This window comes from Pinus tabuliformis, chromosome X (genome assembly GCF_031772625.1).
Source record: "Pinus tabuliformis cultivar Carrire ecotype Pingquan chromosome X, CPIR1, whole genome shotgun sequence".
NCBI lineage: Eukaryota > Viridiplantae > Streptophyta > Pinopsida > Pinales > Pinaceae > Pinus > Pinus tabuliformis.
Genome location: NC_142308.1, coordinates 1,699,063,671 through 1,699,083,104, shown reverse-complemented (window position 1 = coordinate 1,699,083,104; position 19,434 = coordinate 1,699,063,671). Strand labels below are relative to the sequence as shown.

At 31.7% G+C, this 19,434-nt stretch overlaps 1 pseudogene; it reads right to left on the bottom strand.

The window, feature by feature from the left end:
* Positions 1-799: 799 nt before the first annotated feature.
* On the bottom strand, positions 800-6,020 carry LOC149146548 (UDP-glucuronic acid decarboxylase 4 pseudogene; annotated as a pseudogene).
* Between the last annotated feature and the right edge of the window lie 13,414 nt (positions 6,021-19,434).

Below are 19,434 nucleotides of genomic sequence, written 5' to 3'. Positions count from 1 at the left end.
AGAAGCGGCAGAGGTAGAAGAGGGAGAAAAAGCAGTAGAGGCACAAGAGGGAGCAGAAGCAGTGGAGGCTGTAGAAGTAGCAAAGGCAGGAGAGTAGGAGTGAGAGAACCTTAGGTGAATAGAATGTATCAGCATACTAGTGTATACCAAGATTGGGTTGGAGCCCAAAAGGTTGGAGCCTGAGACTGAACAGGACTAAAGTCATTAGGGGTAGGTGCTCCTAAGTGCAGAACCACTGCTAAACAGAGTTGGCGCTCTGGAGGTTGGAGCCTCACTAAAGTCCAAGTTGGAGCTTGGCAACTATTCACAGTCAGATATATACTTATATTATATTTATTTCATTGTATTGTTTTGAGTTTTAATAAAAGCAAGCATTTATTCCAGCTACTGGTTTCTGTGTTCTGCGTATACACATACATATCTACATATGCTTTTGGCAATCACTAGAATAAAAAATTGTAAGAAACACTGATTCACCCCCTCTCAATATTTCCAACACAACTCATGAATGATATCACTACTTTTGGCAGCCTATCGTTGCTACACAACTAGAGCGAATTCCCCTTTTTCAAAGTACTTGAAAGAGACCTCGCATGCAAGCAAGCAACCGTTTAAGATAATTACAACACTAATCTAAATCACCAGCTTCCTAAAGGTACTTAAATATTACTTTAAAAGTACTTAAATATTTTGTTCTTGGTCAGAAGTTCTTGATATTTCGACTTTAGGAACAAATAATGTAGGATTTGTGACTGCCTTCTCATACATTGTTATCGGTCCTAGATTAAGATGTTTGCTTTTACGAATAGTGAAGGGCCGGTGCACATTTTGAACTTTTCCTTTTTCTTAAGTCGATTCCGTATTCCGTATAGTCATTCAATATCCTGTTCAATAAGTATTTTTTTCTTCCATTTATCAAAGCATCTCGTTGGTTTTGGCCCGCAATGTATGGAATTTGACACATAAGTACATGCGTTGATGCCGGGAAACATTGTACCATGAGAATGAGAATCTGAATATGATTTGAAGTGATTCACAGGCTTTCAGAAGTGGAGATGAATATAGTTATCGACTGGCCACAGATTAATCTTCAATACAATTTCTGTCCTTTTCACACCTTCCTGCTTTCATATATTTCCACATGATATAGACATTGCTTGTCATCTGCTTTTCACTTTCATAAGTTGAAACTTTGAATTAAACTTTGCTTCGCATCGGTTTTGCAATCTCACCTCCCACGGTTGCCAAATCCCACCATGTTAAATAGCTTGAAAAGAAACAGAAGAGAGAAAATATGTGTACGCACCGTCAGCATGTTCGCAATGATAATATTGATCAAGCATTTTCAACTTTGAAGGTTGATGAAAAGATATGTACGTTAGCGGTTGGGAATTTATCAATTAAAATCACGGTAGGTCTGTTTTTTACATATATATGTGTATTCTAAATGTATATATTTCAAATATTCAAGTTAATGTATAAAGAAAATTGACTAATATTTTTTTGATCTATTAATTAATAGGAAATATCAAAATGTTTATGAATTCTTTTATAAAAAGTTTAATGTATTTTTAGAATTTAGAATTTTATAGATATATATATATATATATATATATTTTGTTGGGTTTTCACACTTATTTTATTGGGAATCAATTATTTAACTAACTATTTTTGGACAACCTAAAAAATAATGATAATGGTTTGGATGTTTATTAATGCAAAATGTAATGATAATGGTTTGAAAGTTTATTAATGCTCTTGGGTTTTGGTGTAATAGAAAAATTAACAGGGTAATAGTGCCTTTGCCCACATGGGGTAATGGATTTTCACACTAACCTCGTAAGGAATCGATAAGGGGAGCCACTTAAAAAGGTAATGATAATGATTTGGAAATTTACTAATGCCTTCAGGTTTTTGTGTGACTAAAAACTCAACAGATATATGAGATTTAATTTCTTAATGGATGAAGTTAAGATCCATTGAGGTTGTTTATATATAGATATACATACTTTATGTTAAGTAGAAAACTAATTGCATTTTTCCTATATTTGAGTAAACACCAATAAAATAAAATGTTCTAGTAATATGTTTTTTAGCAGATTGCATTTTTGGGCACTTAAATTGCATTTTTTTTTTAATGTCCAAGTGGATTCAACACTTTGAAAATGCACTCCAACACTTTAATTGTGTGTTCTACACCTTTAAACATGCAATTTGAACAAATATTTAATTGATCATAAAGAAGAATATACCTAAAAAACTATCAAAATCTTAAATATTAAAAAGATAGTGAATATTTTAACAATAAAATATTGCTTATTTTCAATTGCTTGATATAATATATACATAGTTAATATTGAAATATTTTTCTCAACACAAAAATTGAAATATTTTATTTTTATAATTTATTTTATATAATATATACATGTTAAAATTGAAACATTTTTCTAAGCATTAACATTCAAACATTTACTTAAAACTAATATCAAGAAAAATCTATATTATTAAGATCTTTTAAATATTATATTTTAACTTTATATTAAAAATATAATAAATTACACATCTCCCCTTCTTACTATTAGCAAGTAATTGAGCATTTCTAATTTCAAATATTATATATATATATATATATATATACTATTTCTTTATTTATATATATATAAAGTTGATATTAACAATATATTAAAATATTTTATTGAATAATTTTAATAGAATATTTTTTAAAATTAGTGAAATTACATATTTTCGTCACATTAAACAAGTTTTTTTCTTATTTTTATTTTTTCAAATTTATAATAACTTTATCCTCCTCCTTTTTTAATGGAATGTTGATATAAAATTGTCTTCATTTATAGGAATCCAACTTTTTTATTAATATTATTTTTCTAAATACCCTACACTAATTACACTCTCTCCATATTGTGTTGTAATATGAGTAACCACCTGAGAATGAGTTTGCTCTGGTTTTATAATTATTTTAACTAAAACTAACTATATATATGTATACTTCTTTTTTGGTTATAATGTAAATTGGATTTTAATTCGATGATTATTTTATTTTATTTTAAAAAAATACTTATCAAATCCAAATACAATATGAAGGAAATTACATATCATTATAGCTCTTAATTCAATATTAAAAACATTATATATTAATTTCATATTAAAATTACAAAAAATTGAACACCTTCTTTATACTTGGCCCTAAAAAAATCAATTTTCAAAATAAAAATCATAATATAATTATATATATTATTAATAATAATATTATTATTTCCCTCTTAAAAAGAATGAGTGAATATTGAAAATCACTCTTGAAAGGTATTATAAAGGCTCAAAAAGTAGAGGAATAAATATGACATCAACATGAGGTTCTCAAAGTATTGAACGACAACTTGGTTCTCACACAAAATAGGATGAAAGAACACATTGATGAACATCATAATGAAAGTTAATTTCTAGCAGGAGATTGGGTATTTGTAAGACTACAACCATCTAAACAAATTCCCTTCAAGCAAAAAAACGAGGACAATAAATCAACACTGAGGTATTATGGCCCATATACGGTGTTTCAAAGGTTGGAAGTATGTATTGCAAGATAAATTGTGAACAGAATTGAAAATGAAGGAGATGTAGCTCACAGGTGAGGCCTGCACCTGGAGACTACACCCAGAACAGAGAGATCACTCTCATACACTCTATTATTCATGAATGAAATATTACATCATTAAGTACTTTACTAGAACTCAGGATGTTGCAACCAAACTCGTAAACTCTAGGAAGTAATCCTAAACTAGGGAGATACGTTACAACTATGTAACCATTTTCTCCATTAATACAAAATAAAATAATTATTTTCAACTCCCCCCCTTAATGGAGAAAGGATTATCCTGAACTCCTAGCATCCTTCTAAACAATTCAACCTTTACACGCCCAAGAGGCTTAGTAAACATATCAGCCATGTTATCACAAGTTTTACAATATTCAACAGTAATTTCTTTTGACTGTATCTTCTCTCTGACAAAATGGAACTGAGTGTCTATGTGTTTGGTGTTTTTGTGAAACACTGGATTGTATGCCAATTTAATGGTGCTCTGGTTGTCGCTTTTGATGGAAGTGGAATTCTTCTGTTCTTTTCCTGCATCATTGAGAAGCCTTCTCAACCAGATCACTTCACAAGTCGCTGCACACAATGCTTGATACTCAGCTTCACACGAAGACAAAGCTACAATACTCTGCTTCTTACTGCTCCATGCTATGACCTCGGATCCTATGCTGAATTCATAACCTGTGATAGATCTTCCATCATCCAAGTTACCTGCCCAATCAGAATCTGGAAAAACTGCTAGAATAACCACTCTCAATCTTTCCAGCAAGCTTCTAGCATACTTCCCTTGAGTAAGAAAGGTTTGTCCAGAGTCTTTCCATCTCATACACATGTGACATCTGATTTCTTTGATCAGAATGTTAGCATTCCTTGTTACAATCATATCATCTACATACAAAGAAATCAAACTAATTTGCCTCTGTTTATTAAACTTGGTATACATATTTGGATCATTCAAGCTCCTATGAAAGCCATGCTGTACAAAAAATGAGTCAGTTTTCTCATACCACGACCTGGGTGGCTGTTTTAAACCATAAAGTGCCTTTTTCAATTTACATACAAGATGTTCCCGCCACTTTCTCACAAAACTTTCATGCTATACTAACTAAATTTCTTCCTTCAAGTCATCATTCAGAAATGCAGACTTAACATCTAGCTGGTGTAGCTACCATTTATGTTTTGTTGCTAAGGAAATTAGCATTCTAATGGGTTTTAATTTGGCTACAGGAGCAAAGGTGTCATCGAAATCTATTCCGTCTTGCTTTGAGTAACCCTTTGCTACCAATCTAGTTTTAAGTTTCTCTATACTTCCATCTGCATTTATTTTTGGTTTATACAACCATTTGCATCCTATGGGGGTTTTACCTTCAGGCAATTCAACCAAATCCCAAGTATGGTTTCTATTTATTGATTCTATATACATTGCAGCCCTCCATGCATCAAATTTACTTGCTTCCTCATAATATCCAGGTTCTACAATGTTTAAGAACTTTGACATTAATGCATAGTCTTTCAATTTAGAAGGTAATCGAGTATTCCTACTTGATCTCCTTGGTAGGGGACTTACCTCAAATCTGTCTATTTCAGCCTTTTCTGAGCTTGCATTATTGATTACATTTCCTGTTACTTCTTCTTCTTGCTTCTCCTCCTGCTCTTCATCTTCCACACTGTTTTCTTCCATTAGCAATGGAATGTGCCAATCACTGTTAGAGTCATCCTTTCCTTCTTCAATCTGTTCTAGTTCTAACATTGTAAATTCCCCAGGATTCCCAAGATTGAAAGGACCAACATGTTCGCCCTCCATAAGTTGCATAAGGCCTTCAACCAGATCAGAAACGAACTGGAAGCTCCGTGTCTGTTCCCCATTTCCATAGACTGTCAAAGGCTCCTTGCGCAAAGCCTGAGCAACAAAATTACTTGCAACGCGACCATCATCATGGCACATTCGCGAACCGTATGTATTGAAAATTCGAGCAATCCGCACCTCAGCATTCTCCTTCCTTCCTGTGAAGAAATTGTCGACAACAATAACACTGTCGCCTCTTGCCATGAGCCTGTCAAGTAAATGACTGCCAACAAAGCCAGCTCCACCCGTCACGACAACTCGCAGGGACTTTCTCTTCAAACCTAGGAGTACTTTAGCCCCCGAATTCACCATCGAACCCGAATGATACTGAGCACACCGAGAAACATGCGTCTCATAAACAACCCAATGAGGTTTGTTGGGCACAAACCTTCCATTTTCATTAACATTAGAAACCAAAAAATCACGCTGAAGGATAAAGAAAGTCGATGTGATGGCGATTAATATCAAAATTAACAGTAACCATTTCTCCCTGAGATAATAATCTACTGGCTTGATAATAGACCACATATTTTCTGGCTTAAGAGAGTACTCATCACTGTTATTCATATTGGACTGATAAATTTTTGATCCTCTCATGAATCAATCTTCAATGAGCCACCACTGAGCAAGTCCGATCTGCTACCACCAAACAGATCAGGAACTCAAATAAGCCACCATCGGGCAAGTCCGATCTGCTACCACCGAACAGATCAGGAACTCCAATACGCCACCACCGGGCAAGTCCGATCTGCTACCACCAAACAGATCAGGAACTCCAATACGCCACCACCGGGCAAGTCCAATCTGCTGCTCTCGTGATCTACTCACTGATTCAGATCTGGCAATATCTGACAACTCAGCAAGATCAATTCCGCTCCAATGAGTAAATTCACTGTTTTTCAATACAACCAAAAAAATTAATCTGATCAAAACTGCTCTGATCTGCCTCACCTGGATAGATCTGCAACTTCTCTGATCTGCTCCCTCTGCAAATCGTCAAACAAAGATGAGAATTCTCACAGATCCCTTGAAGGTGGATTGGCGCGTTCCCGAGCGTATTGGCGCATTCCTGAGCGAAAAATTCGTGCCAAGAAGAAATCCGTCAAATTTGCTGGCACAATTAATCTGTGAAATTCTACGCCAATCGGGTATTTTGGCGCTCTAGTGCGATTAATAGCCGAACAACCGCGCCAATTCTTTCTGGTGCTACTGTTAGCACGAAAAGCGCGCCAATTCCCTTCTACTCAGAGAAAAAAAAAACATTCGAGTCCGAGCCAGGTGTTCTGCAGTCCACCTGCTCAATTGAGCACAAAGCTCTTTGTGTACGCACGGCCACAGAGGCACCTCAAACCACACTGGCAATTCTGCCACAAGGCAAGCTGGCCACAAAGGCACTTTAGTCACAAGAAGTGACACAAGATCAGGCTCACCCAATTTGTGCTCTGATACTAAGATAAAATGTGAACAGAATTGAAAATGAAGGAGATGTAGCTCACAGGTGAGGCCTGCACCTGGAGACTACACTCGGAACAGAGAGATCACTCTCGTACACTCTATTATTCATGAATGAAAGATTACATCATTAAGTACTTTACTAGAACTCACGAAGTTGCAACCAAACTCCTAAACTCTAGGAACTAATCCTAAACTAGGTAGATATGTTACAACTATGTAACCATTTTCTCCATTAATACAAAATAATATAATTATTTTCAACTTTACAAAATTGGGGTTGCCTCTATTTTGCATGTACATCCAATCTTATATGTTTCTTTCTAAAATAAGGTAACTGGTGAAAATGTTTCAATCAAAACTATTCTACTAGAGATTAATGAAGAAGGGGAAATAATATTATAAATAAAATTATTTTGGCAACAATGAATAATAATCTCAGAAATTAAGATATTATTGAGTACCTCATCAAATGCAAGAACCTATCAGCAGAAGAACTAACATGAGAAGATGATTTATTCATGAAAAGGACCCAAAATTGTCAATTGTTGATGATAACATTTATTTGAAGGGGTCATGCACGTTAATCCCTAAAACCACCATGTTAACCCTAAAATTCCTTACTAATCCCTAGAAATTGAGTGATTACATTTCTATTATTATATTTTCATATAGGATAGAACCCTTCATGGTGTCATTTTATTACTATTGTAGTGTTTGTCTCCTATAGAAACAAAGGAAACCTAGCCTTAGGATCACTAAATATTTCCTTTTATATTGTACTCATTGTAAAAGAAGGCTTCTCACAGGAAGAGGACTATAATTATTGCTTTCTTATCATTTTTTAGGTGCAAATATTATAAAATAGGAAGGGTGATTGTGTCACACATTTACTAAAATTTAGATCTAATATACTTAAGAGAAAATCATTTTCCTATTCAGCTCTCTTAGTTTCACAAATTTTAAAAAATATTTAATGCAATGGCATTTTGGGAATTCTCCAATTCCGCGTTTCATTATGGAACTATTAAGAATTAGCACTTATTTTATAAATGTTGATTGTATTTTTAACTAAAAAATTAGAGATAATTTTTATCCTCTTGATTAGGGTTAATCACCTCTTTATAATATCTTAATAAAATTCCCTCAAACCATTTTTCGCACCATAATTTATCGTTAAATTTAGAGGTAAAAATAATTTCAATATTACCCTTGCAAGTAGGGATATTTTTTATACTATCCTTACTTTATAAATTAATGTCTTCCTTTTTTTCTTCATCATTCAGCCAACACTAGGCATCGTTATATCATCCCTACATGACTTGAACGTGGTATTTGCTAGAGTTTAAAGCAATTTTGGGAGGTCTCATATCTTCAATTTTATCTAACATGTTCTATGCATGAAGCGCCTAATCATACTCATGCTTTTAATGGGGGAAATGACTTCCTATGTGAGGAGGATAGGATAGGGTATATTACCTTTTTTTTTTTAAATAAAAAATCCTTTGTATTCAGAAAGAGATGAATATACATATTATCAGTGTTGAACGATTTAATATTATTAATTACCTTATTTTATTTATATTATAAGATAAAAAGTAAGATGGCCATTCTTATAGGCTAGCTCATCTTCTGATAGCATCCACTTTCAAATATAGAAGAAAAGTTAATTTGAGATGGATTAAGTTTTTCAAAATCTACACAATTAAGATGAGAAGAGTAAAAGTTTTGAGATGCCTAAAAAATATTTTGGTAACAAATAGATTATGAAAAGGAGATGTAAATAAAAAATGATTTAGAAATGAAACTCCATGTAGTCTCTCTCCACCTCATCTTCCAATTTAGAAATTGTCTGTTTAGTGTGTGATTTTAACGTGACTATTGCTAATCAAGATAATACTAAGAGAAGGGGTGAATTGGTATTATATAAATTTTAATAATTGTTTAGAAAATCAAACACATTTAAAAATGTAACATTGCACCAATAATATATATTTGAAACATATATATTTATGTGAAATCCCATACAACATAAAACCATAAATCTTCTTTTCATTATAATGTAAATACAAGCTTCAACTTTAATTTACATCATTTTATGTAGGCACCATCTTACAGGAGGCACGCAACCCCTCATCTTTGCAACAACTAAATTTTTGGAGGTACCAAACCACACTTGTTGAGTCTTAGATATAGATATTAATGCCACCTCTAAGTTGAGTCCTAGATCTCGGATATCTTATATACCTCTTATTCATTGGCCTACCAAACATTTGTATGACCCAACCTTGAGATGTTGGATGGTTCTATAGCTCTAGACTCCAAAACCATGTAAACGAAAAATTCCTTAACACTTCAAAGCCTTGCAAAGAACGCTCTTGGAATGAATCTAGAGGCCCTGCCACCTCATCCACCTAGTCATTAGTGCATCATTTGTTTCCTAGTTGTCATGCCACATCACTACCATGTGTCACTACCACCAATCCATTTTCCACCCAAAAATGACAAATCACCTAGCCATGTGTCTTCTCCTGAAGCTACCATGTCTTCTCTCTTCCACCTATCATGAAAATTGACTACGATTTGTTACTAAGAACAAGGGACGACTTAACCACAGAAAAATAATGAATCCACCTTCCACGTGTCCTCACCTCAGTGTGCCACATCATTTCCACCACAATTTCTAACTCTTATGTATCTCTGTGTCATTGCCACTCGTCGCTTGGAGGTGTCATCTATATTACGACGTGTGTCAACCCTCCACTCACCACTCTTTTAGTTGTCTACACATAATTTAGCTGGGGCATTCCAATTAGCACCTAGGAATTGAATATTGAGACTATTGTGATAAAGGGTTATTATGGGCAACCTTGGTGTAATAGAAAACTCAGCATGGTAAGAGTGCCTTTGCCCACATGGGGTATTGGATTTTCACACTAACCTTGTAAGGAATCGATAAGGGGAGCCACTTAAGAAGGTAATGATAATGATTTGGAAATTTACTAATGCCTTCAGGTTTTTGTGTGACTAAAAACTCAACAGATATATGAGATTTAGATTCTTAACGGATCAAGTTAAGATCCATTGAGGTTGTTTATATATAGATATACATATTTTATGTTAAGTAGAAAAATAATTTCATTTTTCCTATTTTTGAGTAAGCACCAATAAAATAAAATGTTCTAGTAATATAATTTTTAGGAGATTGTATTTTTGGTCACTTAAATTGCATTTTTTAATGTCCAAGTGGATTCAACACTTTGAAAACGCAATCCAACACTTTAATTGTGTGTTCTACACCTTTAAACATTAAATTTGAACAAATATTTAATTGATCATAAAGAAGAATATAGCTAAAAAACTATCAAAATCTTAAATATTAAAAAGATAGTGAATATTTTAACAATAAAATATTGTTAATTTTCAATTGCTTGATATAATATATACATAGTTAATATCAATATTTTATTTTTATAATTTATTTTATATGATATATACATTGTTAAAATTGAAACCTTTTTCTAAACATTAACATTCGAACATTTATTTAAAACTAATATCAAGAAAAATATATATTATTAAGATCTTTTAAATATTATATTTTAACTTTATATTAAAAATATAATAAATTACACATCTCCCCTTCTTACTATTAGCAAGTAATTGAGCATTTGTAATTATATATATATATATATATATATATATATATATATATATATCAATTGTTTCTTTATATATATATATATATATATATATATATCAATTGTTTCTTTATATATATATATGAAGTTGACATTAACAATCTATTAAAATATTTTATTTAATAATTTCAATGGAATATTTTTAAAATTAATGAAATTACATATTTTCCTCACATTAAACAAGTTTTTTTTTTTTGTTTTTGTTTTGTAATTTATAATGACTTTCTCCTCCTTTTTTAATGGAATGTTGATATAAAATTGTCTTCATTTATAAGAATCCCATTTTTTTATTAATATTAATTTTTTAAATACCACTCCCTCCATATTGTGTTGTAATATGAGTAACCACCTCAGAATGAGTTTGCATTGGTTTTATAATTATTTTAACTAAAACTAACTATATATGTATACATTTTTTTTTGGTTATAATGTAAATTGGATTTTTATTCGATGATTATTTTATTTTATTTAAAAAAAAATACTTATCAAATCCAAATTGAATATGAAAGAAATTGCATATCACACTTATATTGCTCTATAAAATACAACTCTTAATTCAGTATTAAAAACATTATATATTAATTTCATATTAAAATTACGAAAAATTGAACACCTTCTTTATACTTGGCCCTAAAAAAATCAATTTTCAAAATGAAAATGATAATGTAATTATATATATTATTAATAATATTATTATTTCCCTCTTAAAAAGAATGAGAGAATATTGAAAATCACTCTTGAAAGGTATTATAAAGGCTCAACAAGTAGAGGACTAAATATGACATCAACATGAGGTTCTCAAAGTATTGAAGGACAACTTGGTTCTCACACAAAATAGGATGAAAGAACACATAGATGAACATCATAATGAAAGTTAACTTCTAGCAGGGGATTGGGTATTTGTAAGACTACAACCATATAAACAAATTCCCTTCAAGTAACAAAAGGAGGACGATAAATCAACACTGAGGTATTATGGCCCATATACGGTGTTGCAAAGGTTGGAAGTATGCATTACAAAATTAGAGCTGCCTCTATTTTGCATCTACATCCAATCTTATATGTTTCTTTCTGAAGTAAGGTAATTGGTGAAAATGTTTCAATCAAAACTATTCTATTAGAGATTAGTGAATAAGGGGAAATAATATTATAAATAAAAATTAGTTTGGAAACAATGACTAATAATCTGAGAAATTAAGATATTATTGAGTACCTCATCAAATGGAAGAACCTATCAGCAGAAGAAGTAACATGAGAAGATGATTTATTCATGAAAAAGACCCAAAATTGTCAATTGTTGATGATAACATTTATTTGAAGGGTTCATGCATGTTAATCACTAAAAGCCGCATGTTAACCCTAAAATGCCTTACTAAGCCCTAGAAATTGAGTGATTACATTTCTATTATTATATTTCCATATAGGATAGAACCCTTCATGGTGTCATTTTATTACTATTGTAGCCTTTGTCTCCTATAGAAATAAAGGAAACCTAGCCTTAGGATCACTAAATATTTCCTTTTATATTGTATTCATTGTAAAAGAAGGCTTCTCACAGGAAGAGGAGTATAATTATTGCTTTCTTATCATTTTTTAGGTGCAAATATTATAAAATACGAAGGGTGATTGTGTCACACATTTTCTAAAATTTAGATCTAATATACTGAAGAGAAAATTATTTTCCTATTCAACTCTCTTAGTTTCACAAATTTTAAAAAATATTTAATGCAATGGCGTTTTGGGAATTCCCCAATTCCGCGTTTCATTACGCAACTTGTGAGAATTTGCGCTTATTTTAGAAATGTTGATTGTATTCTTAACTCAAAAGTTAGAGATAATTTTTATCCTCTAGATTAGGGTTAATCACCTCTTTATAATATCTTAATATTTTTCCCTCAAACCATTTTTCGCACCATAATTTCTCGTTAAATTTAGAGTTAAAACTAATTTAAATATTACCCTTGCAAGTAGTGATATTTTTTATACTATCCTTACTTTATAAATTAATGTCTTCCTTTTTTTCTTCATCATTCAACCAACACTAGGCATCGTTATATCATCCCTACATGACTTGAACGTGGTTTTTGCTAGAGTTTAAAGCAATTTTGGGAGGTCTCATATCTTCAATTTTATCTAACATTTTCTATGCATGAAGCGCCTAATCATACTCATGCTCTCAATGTGGGAAATGACTTCCTATGTGAGGAGGATAGGATAGGGTATATTACCCTTTTTTAAAATAAAAAATACTTTGTATTCAGAAAGAGATGAATATACATATTATCAGTGTTGAATGATTTAATATTATTAGGTTTACCTTATTTTATTTATATTATAAGATAAAAAATAAGATGGCCATTATTATAGGCTACCTCATCTTGATAGCATTCACTTTCAAATATAGAAGAAAAATTAATTTGAGATGGATTACGTTTTTCACAATCTGCACAATTAAGATGAGAAGAGTAAAAATTTTGAGATGCCTAAAAAATATTTTGGTGGCAAATAAATTATGAAAAGGAGATGTAAATAAAACTCCATGTAGTCTCTGTCCACCTCATCTTCCAATTTAGAAATTGTCTATTTAGTGTGTCATTTTAACGTGACTATTGGTAATCAAGATAATACTAAGAGAAGGGCTGAATTGGTATTATATAAATTTTAATAATTGTTTAGAAAATCAAACACATCTAAAAATGTAACATTGCACCAATAATATATATCTAAAACATATATGTTTATGTGAAATCCCATACAACGTAAAACCATAAATCTTCTTTTAATTATAATGTAAATACAAGCCCCAGCTTTAATTTACATCATTTTATGTAGGCACCATATTATAGGAGGCACGAAACCCCTCATCTTTGCAACAACTAAATTTTTGGAGGCACGAAACCCCACTTGTTGAGTCTTAGATATAGATATTAATGACACCTCTGAGTTGAGTCCTAGATCTCGGATATCTTATATACCTCTTATTCATTGTCCTACCAAACATTTATATGACCCAACCTTGAGATGTTGGATGGTTCTATAGCTCTAGACTCCAAAACCATCTAAACGAAAAATTCCTTAACACTTCAAAGCCTTGCAAAAAAGGCTTCTAGAATGAATCTAGAGGCCCTGCCACCTCATCCAACTAGTCATTAGCACATCATTTGTTTCCCAGTTGTCATGCCACATCACTACCATGTGTCACTACCACCAATCCATTGTCCACCCAAAAATGACAAATCACCTAGCCATGTGTCTTCTCTTGAAGCTACCATGTATTCTCTCTTCCACCTATTATGAAAATTGACTACCATTTGTTACTAAGAAAAAGGGATGACTTAATCATAGAAAAATAATGAATCCACCTTCCTCGTGTCCTCACCTTAGTGTGCCACATCATTTCCACTACAATTTCTAACTCTTATGTATCTGTGTTTCATCACCACTCATCTCTTGGGGGTTTCATCTATATTACGATGTGTTTCAACCCTCCACTCACCACTCTTTCAGTTGTCTACACATAATTTAGCTGGGGTATTCCGATAAGCACCTAGGAACTGAATATTGAGATTGTTGTGATAAAGGGTTATTATGGGCAACCTTGGCACCCCACTTCTTGTTGCTTATAGCTCTCCCTCTTAAGATTTTATTTTATGCTTTGAGTAGTCTGATAGATGTCTAAGTGCTTTTTCCAAGCTTCCTATGACATGAGACTGTGATTGGGGTCTTTTCTACCCCAATGAATATCAACTTTCATAGTTCCTCCTAAGATTTGCTTCTATGCTTTGTGTAGTTAAACATACTCATAAGGTCTTATATCAATGTCCCTATGACCGTGGACTATGACTAGGGGCTATGACCTGGGTGTTTCTTCCCCACCACTCACCATTTTTCATGATCCCTCCTAATATTTTCCTTATTGTTTCATGTCAATCAAATGAGGGTCCACAATGGAACCATGACCAACTAAAATCTTTCTTAACAGAGGATGCATCAAAGTATTTTTTCTTATTATTCCATGGGGGTTAGGGAAAATTCCATATATTATTGTAAATCTCTCTAATATGGCTATCTAGCTAAACAATTGTCATTCTATTTTTGAAAAAAGTATCCATAGAAAAAATGCATTCTAGTATATGTTTCTCACTACACATCCAACACTCGATAACCAACAAAGACATCAATCACATCATAGGCTTATCATATTACTAATATGCAACAAACTCCTCCTAAGCTTGACATTAATATTCCAACACACTTAGTAATATCTCCCTTTGGCATTGATTGAAACTCCACCAAGCATTTTCTTGTCATTGATGTCCTTGTGCATGATTCCCCATATTATTCTTCTCATTCTCACTCTCCATATATCATTTGTGTATACATATTTCATCTCTAATATTTTCCCATTCTTGCCCTTTGAAATCATTGGAAAGGGGTCATATCTTCTAAAAAATGCACTTTCTTCTTAGTCTCCCCAATTATTATTTGTATGCTCCATTGTACTATCCAATGTCTTCTCACTCACCCCCTTCCAATCCTCTAAATATTGATTCCAAATATTCTATTGAGGTACCAATTAAGAAGCATTTACTTCTAGTGTTGTATCAATATATTAACATACCAATGGCCAGTTTGAAAATAAAAACTCTCCCCTTTGTTACCAATTGATGAATATCTATATATGCTACTATACAGCTAAGCCAATGCACTTTTACATTTGTTCCAAGACCCAAGTTGTCCCCTTACTTTAGTATAACAAGTTGTTCGTTCTAACGAATGTTAAGCCTCATTGTTTTGGGAACGTATACAAATGAAATGAGACAAAACATAAAATCTACAAGCTCTTAATTTCATGTTCATATTTAGTAATCAAATCTCCTTGAACACATGCTACTTCTAATCTTGTAGCTCCCCCTATGATTATTCTATTTTCTTCTTTATGGCGCCCTCACATATAGTTATTCCTAAAAATTTGAATATCTTCATTCTTTCCCTTTTCCTATTTGATATTTAAGTGGTTTTGTGGCTACTTCAATTCACTTGGTCATATTTCTTTCTAGCCAATTAAGCTTAAATTACTACTAATAATATATATCTAGTGGTATTTTCAAATCATTATTGTTCCATTGTAGCTCACCCTCAAAAGATTACATCCTTTTGATGTAATTTAAGGTGTTGCAGTCTCTCACTTATCTTTTACTAATAATATGAGGATGATAACACTCGTGTACAATAATCTTTTTCTTTTACCTTTATTAAGAATATATAAATTTCTTAAAGTCCTAGATTCTTTTGCCACTAATCTTGTAGATTCTTCCTTCCTTATTTTACAACCTCTAGAAGAAAATAGGACATGTGTACATTGTAAATAATTTGAAAACACACTTAGAACATTATGCGTTAAGCCCTCAACAAACATGATAACTTAGCTTTTCCTTTTTCATTGTCAAGGCTAGCTAATCATTTTCTCATTTTCTAGTTGATTTATTGTCTTCAAGAATGACATTGTCACATTTAACTTACTTTAGTGAGATAAATTTACTTTGTCTCCTATCACGTGACTTGAACATCCACTATATACATACCGTTTTTCATCTTTACCTTGACCACACAGACATAAGGTTCATTTCTCCTTCATTTCTTCTTTTCTTCTCTGCATCCTTATGTTTTCCTCACGCATTTCTTGCTTTATAGGAACTATTGAACTTCTTCTATGGTCACTTGTTTGGTGTCCATGATTTTCATATCTAAAGTATTCAAGGTGATGCATTAACGGATAAAAGTAGTAGTATTTAATAACACCACCTTCATGGGGATTAGTTGACTTATTCCTTTCATGTCTATATGAAGAGAGGCTTCGTTGGGGAATTGTTATTTTATAATTTCTCCAATTGTCCTTTTGAGACAACATATATATTTTCTTATTTAATAGTCTATTTTCGATGCTATATTTGCTACTAATATGCACATTTTTGTGTTATTCATTATCTTGCCCTTTGTCTCCATTTTCATTTCCACAAAATATTTTATGCATATTTTGGTAGTTCTTATCTTTCATCATGTGCATCGAATGTCCATTCATAATATGTCGTGGGTTTCCTTGAATTCAAGTGTATAGTGCAAATGTACACTTCTCTACATCTTTGGTCCTATTCTCCTTCCATATATAAGTTCCTTAATCTATTTTATTATTATTAGAAGGAGGTCTCTTCTTACTGCTTCTACTCTCAATTTCTTTGTGCCCATAATTATTACAATTATAATACTCAATGTAACTAAGAAAAGGATCAAAGGAATTTTTATTTATAGGGTTATTTCTTTGTGAATTTGAAGATCTTATATCTCTACTCTTTGGGATATTATATAAAACTTCACTTCTATTTACAATGTCATAATTTTAATATAATATATATAATTAGTAACCTTCTGACCAAAATTAGTACAAGAAAAAAATAGACATCAAATAGATTTGGTACCTAGTAGAAAGCAACATTAGGGAAAAAATAGTTCTACTAAACATTTTCTATTTGTCTTCTTAGTTCTTCTATTTTCCTTGAGTATCATTTGTCATGTCGATGGGATCATTTATTTTCTTGTTCTTATTTTTTAAATTTCCTTCTGCTAACTCATCATATCTTTATTTAATTTCATTTGCATAGCTTATTGATTCTTCTTTTTCTACAGAATTTGTGATTGACTCACATTTCAAAATATCATGGGGTTCTCTATAACCCAGACCCACTTTTATTTCTATATATCTTTGCATACTAAGTATGTTATCAAGTTTTCTAGATCCCTTAGGAAGTCTGGAGCTCAGATCCATTTTAGCATTTATTTTCTCTAGGACGTTTCTTAGAGAAACAACCTTTGGTTCTAATTTTTCATATTTTTTCATACATAAGGTTAGTTGATTTGTAAGGATGACCTATTTCATATTTAATTATTCAATTTGGTTTTTGATAGAGACAATGAATTATTAATTTGAATTTAAATTTGTCTTTTATGCTTCTTGGACAACTCCCTTTTCAAACATGTATTCTCATCCTCTATAGTTATTAGTAGAGACCCTTATTCATCACTACTAAATGTATATCTGTCTCTTTCCTTTGTTGAGAAATTATATTTTAAGGAGTGAATACTTTTATTATTGATATCATAAGGTTTTACCTCAACCTCGTGTTCTTCATCATCATTGCTATTTCCTGAAATTTCATATAAACATCAAGAAGAACTATGACCTATTCTTGTCCATTTGGAATAGAATAATAGCTTAATTGTTTATTTCATTCCTTCTTCATCTTCATTACTTTTTGTTAGAAAATTTGAATATTTAGAAGCATTATGACTTATTTTTCCATAGTCCACATCTGAAGCATTTAACAATTTCATTACATTTTTATGATTTCTTTTGCAGTCTCCATTTGATCCAGGCTTCATTTTTATCTGAGCCATCAGTTAAGAAGTCATGGTATTCAATATTCTTTTTCTTTATGAGATTATTTATTATACATAGATTTATTTTTATACAACATTTATTTTGCATTATCATGACAAATAACCTTATCGAGATTTGAATTTGAAAACACTCTAAAGATTGCCTTCATAGATTTTATACTATACTTGTTTAATAACAGTACATCCAAATCAAGAGAGATTAAAGAAGCTTCCATCCCTAACTTCAAGAGTACATAATTTTCGCTATCAAAGATAGGTTCTCCATCTGAGAAGAATTTATCTTGACTAACCATAGATTTCCTTCAAATCTACCTTCCATTTGAGAAATTTTTCTTGAAGGAACCACTCTCATGCCAATTGATGGGAATTAGGATAATACTAAGAGGGTCTGTCAATTAAGATTATGTAATTTTAACAATTTTTTATCCAATCAAACATATTCAACAATGTAGCAATGCACCAATCATGTAAATCTTCAATACAAAATATTTACTTGGAAACCAATCAAATAGAAAACCATAAATATTCCTTTAATTATAATGTAAATGCAAGAAAAAAAATTCAATTTACATCATTTTTTCAGGACCAACCTACATGAAGAAGAAAATCCCTCATATTTGCAAGCACCAGTTTGTCGGAGGCACCAACCCCGTAATATTTATAGACTCCAATGCTCTAATCCCCAAATATCGAAGAACATACTTGCTCTACACATCAGATCCCTTTTTCATGTCATTTGGACATTGATATCCATCTCATTTTTAATACAAAATTACACATATAAATTATTGATCTCATTTAACATTCAATTATTTCTCAAACTTGTTCTAGACTCCAATTCTTTACTGGTTTTTTAGATCTAAACTTAAGATCCCAATACATGATTAATTTAGCCTTGTTTTTTAGTCAAACTCTATCTTTGCACTACATGTCTTCACCACTAACCCAGATTTGGTCTCAACATTGAGATCTACTTTCGTCACTTTCTCTATAACTCTTATTCTCTACTAAAATATGATGTCAAAATTTAGATCTTATTTGGTATCTTTCTCTATAGCTCTTCTTCATATATGTGTTTCTTCAATTACAAACTAACATCTCCATCACAAATTCATAATGCTACTCTCTTCATACTTCCGTCAACACTTCTCAATCTGCCATGCCATTATGTTTCATTATATTAGTGTAGCTTATTCTACTTATTCTTCACAAACTATATACATTTGTAGTATTCACAATAGTATTCAATTCATTTAATAGGGAACAAAAAATCGTATGCATATCCACAAATATTATACCCATCAATTTTCATTGGATCACACCCTCTCAAGTCATTGTATTTCCTTTTAAAGTCGCTAAAAATGATTAGATCT